Source organism: Panthera onca, chromosome B2, assembly GCF_046562875.1.
Source record: "Panthera onca isolate mPanOnc1 chromosome B2, mPanOnc1 haplotype 2, whole genome shotgun sequence".
NCBI classification, from domain to species: domain Eukaryota; kingdom Metazoa; phylum Chordata; class Mammalia; order Carnivora; family Felidae; genus Panthera; species Panthera onca.
In genome coordinates, this window is record NC_138343.1 from 73,083,059 (window position 1) to 73,093,712 (window position 10,654).

Here is a 10,654-nt window from a genome sequence, read left to right on the forward strand (position 1 = left end):
AGTGGGTGATGGGCACTGAGGAGGGCACCTGTTGGGATGAGCACTGGGTGTTGTATGGAAACCAATTTGACAATAAATTTCATATTAAAAAAAATAAAAAATAAAGAAACTAATAAAAAAAGAAAAAAAAGAAAAATCTTCTTGAAAATACATTTCCATGTATTGCACTTTAGAAACTGGAATAATGTGCGTGCAGACGCATACACACACACACACACACATCTGTGCGTGCAAACACAAGAACGATTCAAGTATGTGTCAATACCAAAGAAGATTCTTAAAAGATGGAGACTTTTTTAAAAAAAAAAAAGAGGGTCCAGAGGGCAGTTGGAGAGAAAGATAAGAGTTGTTCTGAGTGTAACTTCAGCTCAAGTTGCAAAAAATAAAACTAGGAGAAATCATTATTATCTTCAAATTCATAAAGGGCTATTTTATGAATAAAGCGATCAGAATAGCAGAAATAAGCCTGTTTAGAGAACAAGAGGAAAAGAAAAAATTCCTAGTCTTGGAGGTGGTAAGTGGATCTCTGAGGATGGGAAGCAAGATCTTTTAGTTTTATCTGGTCACTGGCTACTGGTCTGGCCCAAATGTCTTTAATTCCCTCCTCAAGTTCCACTCTCCAACCCCCACCTGCTCCCTACCTTGAATATAGATCTGCAATGAATGACATCAACATGCTCTTCCTCCCCATTCCCTCACCACACCTCTAGCCCCTGTGGTATACTCTGGATTCCAGTTAGATTTCAGCTCACTCAAGATAAAGCCTCAGTATGAGATCAGAGGAAGAGAGTAAAACAAGGTCAGGGTATTCATTTCCTTGGCCCCACTCTGAAAGGTCCCCTTGTGGGATATATGTAATTTTTGAGAATTAATTATCTTTGAAAAACACTTTTAAAAAAATGTATAAAATGACCTGCTTTCCATTTTGCATATACTCATTTATGGAGGATTTTCTATGGTAATCTTAAATTTTCTTAGCACAACAGCTATTTTTATCTTGGACATCTGCATAAAAAATGCAAAATATTTATCTTTTAAACTGTTGGTTTAATCTAAACTGGTGTAAAATGTTTTATGGCTTAACTTCTTAGTCTTTTAACTTTCTTTCCAAAATAAATATGTCCTGTGGCTCTTTGGTCTCACTTTTACAATCATCAGCTTTCGTTATTGGCTTTTTCCCATGTGGAAAGGAATTGGATTTAATTCCTTACAAAACGAAATTTTGAAAAATGTATTTGCCAGTGATGCAACCTTAGCCAAAATGGATGATTCTAGATTTGGCTTCATTGTTCTGGTTCTGGGTCAAAATGGATTTGTCCGGAATCTATTTGGAAAAGGATTAATATGTGATTGGAATATTTTGAAAGGCAAGGCTAGTGACAGTCCTGGCCTTATTCCCTCCAACATCTTGAATCATCATTGCTTAGAGAAGAGTCCATTGCCTCAGAAACAAAGGGGGGGCGATAATGAATGTGTTCATTGTACTGAAGGATTTTTTAAAAATAGGGACAAGTTTGGGAATAGATGGGGAGTAAAATTAGGATATTCTATTCCAATGTGGCAATTGTGCACTGGACATTTTATATTGGTGATATATTTAAGCACCTTAGTAGATGGGTATTGAAAAGAACAAACCATGAAGGAGCTATACATTATCATATTATCCTTTTAAGAATATAAAAATCATTTTACTTAATACAGAGTAAAATTCTCAATTTTTATTTTATTTATTTTTTAAAAAAAATTTTTTTAACGTTTATTTTTTTTTTTTTTTTGAGACAGAGAGAGACACAGCATGAACGGGGGAGGGGCAGAGAGAGAGGGAGACACAGAATCAGAAGCAAGCTCCAGGCTCTGAGCTGTCAGCCCAGAGCCCCACGCAGGGCTCGAATTCGCGGACCGCGAGATCGTGACCTGAGCCGAAGTCAGACGCTTAACCGACTGAGCCACCCAGGCGCCCCCTCAATTTTTATTTTATAGTCATTATGTATATTGATCCTAGATTGATTATTAATATTTTTGGTCCATCTGATAAAATTTTGTAGTTCCCTACTTTCAAAGGTAAAAGGTATGTATTTGGGGGAATTAAAGATATAAGGATATTTTCCATAAGTAAATGAAATTCTGAAAGTATTAATTAACTTTCATTTTATGACAATCAGTGAGCATGTCTTTCATGAAACATACAGAATGTTGTATTGGGTGACATTAAGGAATATAAAAAGAAATCTTGCTTTCCAGAAACCTATAATCCAAACAAATCTTTTTATTACAAATCTCAGGAGCTACCTTGCACTCTCAAAGAAAATGTTCTCCATACATCAAACACACCAAATCCTATAAACCAGCCTTCCTTACTAGGATTAAAAGGCTACAGAAAACCAGCCCTCCTACCTGGGTTATTTAATGGGGATGGCAGATGTAGTGTCTCAGGGACACTGTCAAGGAAGACACTCCTTGTCACTGGTCTTTGGTATGGGACAGCTAGAGCAAACTCTTGACAGCTTAAGTGCCACATGTTTATTCATTTATTTTTTTTAATGTTTATTTATTTTTGAGAGAGACAGAGACAGAATGCGAGTGGGTTAGGGGCAGAGAGAGAGGAAGACACAGAATCTGAAGCAAGCTGCAGGCTCTGAGCTGTCAGCACAGTCCCCCATGAGGGGCTCGAACTCACAAGCTGTGAGATCATGACCTGAGCCGAAGTTGGACGCTCAACCGACTGAGCCACCCAGGCGCCCCTAGGTGCCACATAGTTTTAAATGGGGTCAGCACAGCATATATATCAGTCCCAAAGAAATCATGATCAGAAGATTTAATTTATAGTGACCACAAAGACTTATGTATATTACACAATAGCAAGGATTTCCAGAAAATTCATATTGATAATGGAAACCTTTTAGAAGAGTTTAGGGTTATTTAGAATACATTTTTAGAATGTATTTTCCCTTCATGACTTTTGTATGAATCTTCTATAAGGCCTCTTTCAATGAATGAACTGATTACACCATTTTGAGCAGAACTAAATCCAAAAATAAAAGAGCAACACCTGAATTTTTAAATAAAACTTATTTTTAGAGACATCTGGCTGGCTCAGGAGGTAGAACATGTGACTCTTGATCTCAGGATTGTGAGTTCAAGCCCCACGTTGGATATGGAGCCTACTTAAAAAGCAAAAAACAACTTATAATTCTCAATTAAATTATTTTACTATAATAATACTTTCTCACAACATACACACTGAGGCTATATCTATTTTTCCATTACTTTCTCCATTTCATCCATATATCTATTTTTCCATTACTTAAAAGTATGCAAATGAATGAAATTAATGTGAAGAAGGTACAAATAGTGATGTTAACCTGGCATGTTGAAAGATTACCAACCTCGTTTGGTTGGGCATTTTTGAAGAAAAAATTTAAAATAAATATTTAAAAATACATATTTCTATAAACAAAAAAAATGTACAATCATAAAAGCAGAGGAGTAACTGTGTTCCCAGGTATTATCTAAACAGCTCTGCCACTTTCAGGTTTTTGTCATTCCACACAAAATGTTTATTTCGTTGTATAATTTTTCTTACATAATTGTGAAAATACATATCTTCATCGAAGACAATTTAGAAAATACACTCAATAGACAAAATCTTACCACATAAAATTAAAATAAAACAGTAAATATTACACATTCTATACCAAAACTGCTATTTTATAGACTAAGCTGGCTTATGGCAAAATTTTAAAATAGATAAAATTTTCTAGGCTTTAGTACTCAATTGTCTTCATCCCTTACTTCCTTAGGGCTCTCCTATATTTCTGCTGTTTCAACCATTTGCTTTTTCCCCCCTACCTGTATAACTTCCAAAAAGCTCCTATTTTTAACCAGCTGAGCTCCCAATAGCACTGATATTTTCTTACTGCATAGTCTCATACCAATATGTCATTGGCATCTCATTGGAACTCATCATTCCCCTCCAAAAGGAAGTTCCGCCTCCCAAGGTTTCTAACTCTATTGAATAACTATCTTCCATTTTTAAGGCTAAATATCACAAAGTTATCTTTTATTCTCTCTTGTGTTCTCTTCTTCCACTCATTTTGCAAATCTTGTGTCTATCTCTAGAATCTACTTCCTCTTATTCACTCCCACTGAGTTAATTCAGGCATCATTATCTTTCTTCTACATTTTTTATTGAACTACAACAAATATAAAGAAAGATGCACAAAATGTACAGCTCAGTGCATTTTTGCAATGTTTCCAAATATCCAGCATCGAGAACAAGAAGCAGAATCTCATCAATACCCTAGAATTCCCCCAGTGCTCTCTTCCAGTCACTAATCACACAGCGGTAATCACTATCTGAATGGCTAATAGCCTATATTACCTTTTGCTTGTATTATATTACCTTTTGGCCTTGTAACTGATAATCCTGTCTCAAGATTCTCTCCTAAATCAATCTACACATGACTACTAGAATTTTCTTTCTAAGACACACATCTGCCCATGGTATTGCCATGTCCCAACGCTCCAATGGTTCTCTATTAGGTCAATACTTCTTGGTACTACAATCAGTGGTTTCCCCCACACCACATTTAATCCTCAGTGTCCTCCAGGTTTATCACTTTTGGCTCTCACATATCTTTTGAAAGGTTTACACACTGGTTTAGTCTAAAAGGAAGATCATTCTAATGGTTGAAAATCAGTCACTGTGATAGTAAGGATTTTAGTCCATGTAAAACATGTAACTGATGTTTGGGGAAGGGCAGGTAGTATTCTGGGGAAAAAAAAAAATGTGCTTCAATCATATTTCCTCCTTGATGCAGTCATAAGATAGGTCTCTATCAACAAGATAAAATGTTGACAAATGGGTAAAAAAGGGGCAAAGGAAACTATTTTGTTCATTTCTTCATTCATCCATACAGCAATCATTTAGAGGCACACTCATAAGGTAAGGTGAATATGCAGATATTGCCACAATCCCACAATATACCTGTTTTCACTTAAACAGAGGTCTCCATTCTCCTCTGCCAGTGGTTTGGCACCTATGGAAATGCTAATTTCATTTTAAAATAAGCAACTTCTTGAAAGACTCATATTCATTTGCAAGCCTGTCTCTTGCCAGATATTCAAAAGCAGGTGCAATGGGGTTAGCTACCTCTGAGATATAAACAAAAGGTTTCGTGTATGAGTCAGTATGACCTTTACCGGGAGAAAACAGGAGAACCAGAGCTGAAAGCAGCAGCTTATGTACTTAGTTAATCCAGTGGCATGAATAAGCAGAGTGTAAAAGGTACAAGTGTTTTCGGTGAATGTAGATTAAATGTGGGCCTCGTGGGGCTCCTTCTCAATATTCACAGATGAAATGTGTTCTCCAGGCTTAAATTTCTTCTTCATGGACCCCAACCCCACGGACAGATGCATTCAGAAAATTATCACATTTCTCTCTCCAAAAGTTGGGAGCTTCTCACCCAACAAATTCATCACCTATATAAGTAGATTTTAATGAGTCATGTCCTTCAAACAACAACAAAGTAATCTTTCTTTTGGCAAAGTAATAAAAAGTACTCTGTTCCTATATTTGGAATTATTTCAAATACTTTCCTCATACATTTTAGTGATTCTTCTTAAACACTCTTGCAACTTACTGTTTGAAAATAAAATTGCCCTGTAAAAATTTCCTTTCTAATACCTTTAGGAAGATTTCCTATTGTAAATGCCCTTCGGCTAATTTCAGAGAATATTAAGTAGTGTTTGTTTTCTCTGGTGTATATTAAATACTTAGAAATGTCCTAGAAGGTAATGAACTTAACTTGTCTTGGCATAAAGTATACAAACTGTGAGGAGTGCAGTCTGGGAGCTTTAGTCTGGTTTTCTGGACTTAATTGAGCATACAATTTTTCACTTGCAGATTTTTGGCACCAGAGAAGAAGAATATTGGAAGCATGACATTTATCCCAAGAGAATTCAAAATAGAGTTAATTTCCAGCAGCAGCATTAAGTTCCATTTTGCTTTCTCTATAAATGACTTGCACAATGTAGACCCCCCATTAATCATCTTTTGAATGAATTAACTAACCAAATGAATGCATGTATGAACATGTATAAGTGCAAAATGCTCAGGGACATGCAGCTTGACATTTCACTGGGAAGAGGCCCATGGTGATCTGAGTACATTTTGTACCACTGCTCTGAGTTCTCTGAACTGACACTGATGTATCATGAGTAAGCAGACGCACCAATCCTTTCTCAGACCATAATTCTGACAGCCCTCGAGAGGTTATTGAAGTCCATATGTGATAACAGAAAACATTTATTTAATAAGTCAGGCTCTTCTTTCTCCCCCTGCTCAAGCTGTTGATTTCGTGACATCAGAAGGCCTTGTCCTGGTACTGAGGCAACGAGAAGACTTTCCATGAGCCTCTGGTAGGCTCAGAAAATAAAAGTCCTGCTGAGGAGTCCCAGGTATAGTCAGTTAAGTTTTCCTTAATTGCTTTCTAAAGTCCCAGGAAGCTTTTTTTCCTATAGATTTATGTGACATGTTCTTATCTAATACAGGTCCTCTCACAAGAGAAAAGTGAATATTAATAATTAGAATTTCTACCTGTATCTTTTTTGACATACTTATTAGCAAGCAGCACAGGAACTTTGCCAAAGGCCCTTTGTCCAAATGCATATCTTCTCTGTAACAAAGTCATAAATTGATGACCTGTTATTCATTTTTTTTAACATAAATACTTTATTGAATTGGATGTGTGGAAAAATTACACACACATAGCAAAGTGCTCATGGTAAGTTTATACGAAGTGAACACACCATGTAACCAAACTCCCCTTTAATCACTATTCCTCCAAGAGTAACCACCATCCTGATTTAGCTAATACCATAGATTCATTTATATGACTTTTGAATTTTATATAAGTGGACTCTTAAGTGTGCACCTTAATGTGTCTTGTTTCCTTTAGTTAATATTATATTTATGAGACGTATCCTACGCTATTGCATACTTGCACTACCATTCTCACTAGTGTGCAGTATTCCTCTGCAGAAATAGATCAGGATAAATCCATTTTATTCTTTGATGAGCACCTGGGTTGTTTCCAGTTTGGTGTGCTTGTGAAGAATGCTTCTATGAACATTCTTGTGCATGCTTTTTGGTGAATGCCCTTGGGTGAACATGTGTACATATTTCTGTTGGGTGTAAACCTACAAGTGGAACTACTGGTAATAGGCTATGCATATGATCACTTTTAATACCAAACAGTTTTCCAATAGGTTGGATCAAATTTACACTTCAACCAGCAGGTATTTTCAGTGTTGGTATTTTCAGTGTTTCTCATCATTGCCATTTTGATGGATATGTCATAAGATCATATTACAGCTTTTTTAAAAATTTTTTAAATGTTTATTTTTGAGAGAGAGAGAGAGAGAGAGAGAGAGAGAGAGAGAGAGAAAGAAACAGTGTGAGCAGGGAAGGGGCAGAGAGAGAGGGAGACACAGAATCCGAAGCAGGCTCCATGCTTTGGGCTGTCAGCACAGCTCAAACCCACAAACGGTGAAATCAGATCTGACCCAAGTCGGATACTCAACCGACTGAGCCACCCAGGCGCCCCTAATGTTACAGTTTTACTCTGCATTTCCTGATGACTAATAAAGCTGATCCAGCTTTTCATATATAGGTAACATATATTAGATATCCTCTTTTTTGAAGGTCATGTTTATAACTTTTGCCCATTTTTCTATTGGGGTTTCTGCTTCTTTTTTTATTGACTCGCAAGAGTTCCATATTTTAGTTATAAATCCTTTGTCTATTGTGTATATTACAAATATTTTTTTCCCAGTCTGTGTCTTGCCCTCTCAATCTCTTCCTGATGTCTTAATGAACAGAAGTCCTTAATTTCAACATAATATGCTTTATCATTTTTTTTCCTTTCCAGTTAGAAAGTTTTGCCTACCCCAAGAGTCACAAAGATATTCTTATGTTCTCTTCCAAAATATTTTTATTCTTTCATAATTATTGATTTTTTATGCTGTGAGGTAATATTCAAAATATGTTATGATCTGTTGTTATCAACTGAGATTGACATTCTTTTTAAAAAATATTTTTTGTATAACTTCTGAAATTTAAAAGGGGTCATCCAGGTAAAGCCTCAATTGGTCATTGTTTGGTAGTATCTGGACTAGAAAAGCATCTCTGTAATATACAAACTATGATTAGTTAACATCTAATTTCAAAAAAATGGGTAAAATATTATCATTATTCAAGTGGAGAACTATATTTTCCTTTCTAGTTCTATAATTTCTTTTGAAGAAATGAAGCAGAAAAAAATTATAATTTTAAGATGGCAGAAAGAAATGCACTGGAAAAAATAATTTAGAGTTCATCTTGAGATTGTGCTGTCTCTGTGAATTGTGTGAGTGTCATCTGTACCTACAAAATGCTGCCCCAAGCCCAGCTTGTACACATCATCAAATTTTCTTTTGAGAGTGCTTTACCAGTCCATATAAAAGTTGTCTTCATTTTACTATAAATCCACATATGCCACACTAAATAAATGCAATTCACGCATTTAAAGTAACATTTAAAGTAATTTATTATTTACTATTTTATTTTTTTACTATGTTATTTACTCTTTGTAATTTGAAAAATCAAGCAAGATATAGGATTCTAATTAAAAAGGGGACATTTTGTAAAATATTTAGTCTTTCTCAGCACTAACAGAGCTCTCTGCCATGACAAAAATATTCTACAGCCCCAGACCTGCACTGTCCAATACAGTAGCCACTAACCATTTGTGGCTATTGACAGCACTTGAAATGTGTCTAGTGGGACCAAGCAACTGGATTTTCAATTTTATTTAATTTTAATTCATTTAAATTTAAATATAAATAGACACATATGGCTAGTGGCTACTATACTGGACAGCCTAGTATAAGTCTAACTAGTCTCAAAAGTGTGAATTTTCCAAGGAATTATCCCTATAGAAAAATGGAGAATAAATACTGAGGAAAAAGGCAATATTAATCTTCCAAATGTTTAATCATATAGGGATTTTTACAAGTAAGCAACTGTCTCTAACCTAACAACGGAATGAGTAAGGATTATATTCCCTGTCACACCACACACACACACACACACACACACACACACACACACACACACACACTTGAAATTTTTTGTTCAGGATGTAAAAATTTAGTGGCAGATTAGGAGGCAGTATACTTTCTTGGCAGCAATTACTGTCTTCTTTCTCTACAGCCTGTAGCTAAGTTTGCAATATGCTTGGCAGGGTTCTTGCCACACATTTTATAGGCTAAGAATCAAATACCACCTTTATCCAAGTTCCATGAGTGCGACCTTATTTTTTTAAGAACATTAATCAAAAATCACTACCTGCAATTTCAAAAGAATTCCAAAAGAAAGTGTATTCTGTATCACAAGTTGATGAACTATTAAAGCATCCTTTATATTTAAATACAGTATAATATAATATATATATAATATAATATACTGTATAATTTAATATATTGATATTCATATGTATCATCTACGTCCTTTTAGCATTATCATTTAATATCATCCTAAAATTTATTCTTGAAATTATAATCTGTTTTCATCAATGTGACTAATTATAGTGCCTTATAAATGACAGATTTTGAGTAAATTTTAAGCATTAATATATAGCTTCAAAATTACTTTTCTGATAATAAAATATGTATTCTAAAATAGCAATGAGCCTACTTGGGATTCTCTCTCTCTCTCTCTCTCTCTCTCTCTCAAAATAAATAAATAAACATTAAAAAAATTATAAAATAGCAATGAGCTCAGAATTACAACATGGATAATTTTTAGTACAAAGAAAATAATTATTATGTACATGAGTGTGTTCTGTTTAGGGACAGTAATTGGGAAGGGGAGTGTTTGTCTCAATTTATATTGTTTTGCTTAGAAAAATAAGTTGCAGGGTTGTTGTTGTTGTTGTTGTTGTTGTTGTTGTTGTTTTCCAGAGAGGAGCCTATATCCAATAGAAACTTTTATATCCTCAAAATCAATAGTTTTAATATTGCAATTCCTCTTGTTATACAATGAAATAATCATATTTATTCAGCAGCTAAAAGGAAAAAGGACAAGTCTAATGATTAAACTTCTCTGATTGGTTCCTTTAAATGTAACCTACTATCACCTGAGCCAATCCCCTCTGCCAGTCCAGCTTGTCCCTTTGGGCCATATGAAACTTCATTCCTCTAAACTGACATCTTAGTCCCAGAAAGAGGATTTACTAGGGGCAAGGGAAGAAGGCTCCAAACAGCAAGGAGAATCAGTGTTGCAACTCCTTTTTTTCTTTTTAATAAAGAAAATCTGTTATGTTTGCAGGTGATGTTATTCATTCATCTAGTCAGGCAGCCAGGCAAGCATTATCAGGGTTAGGTATTATCCCATTAGAGTTTGGCTATCCAGTTAAATAGAAAACTGTCATTTCACTTATACCTTCAGGGTCAAGTAAGATTTGAAGTACTTAAAATTTGGAATAAATCTTCACATTCCATGCATTTCTGGGTATTGGTGGGGAAAGCAAGGAGAGAATACAAACAACAAAACCATTCTTTACCACAAAATATATGTCTGAAAGTTCCTTCAGCTATAAAAAATACACTGAGA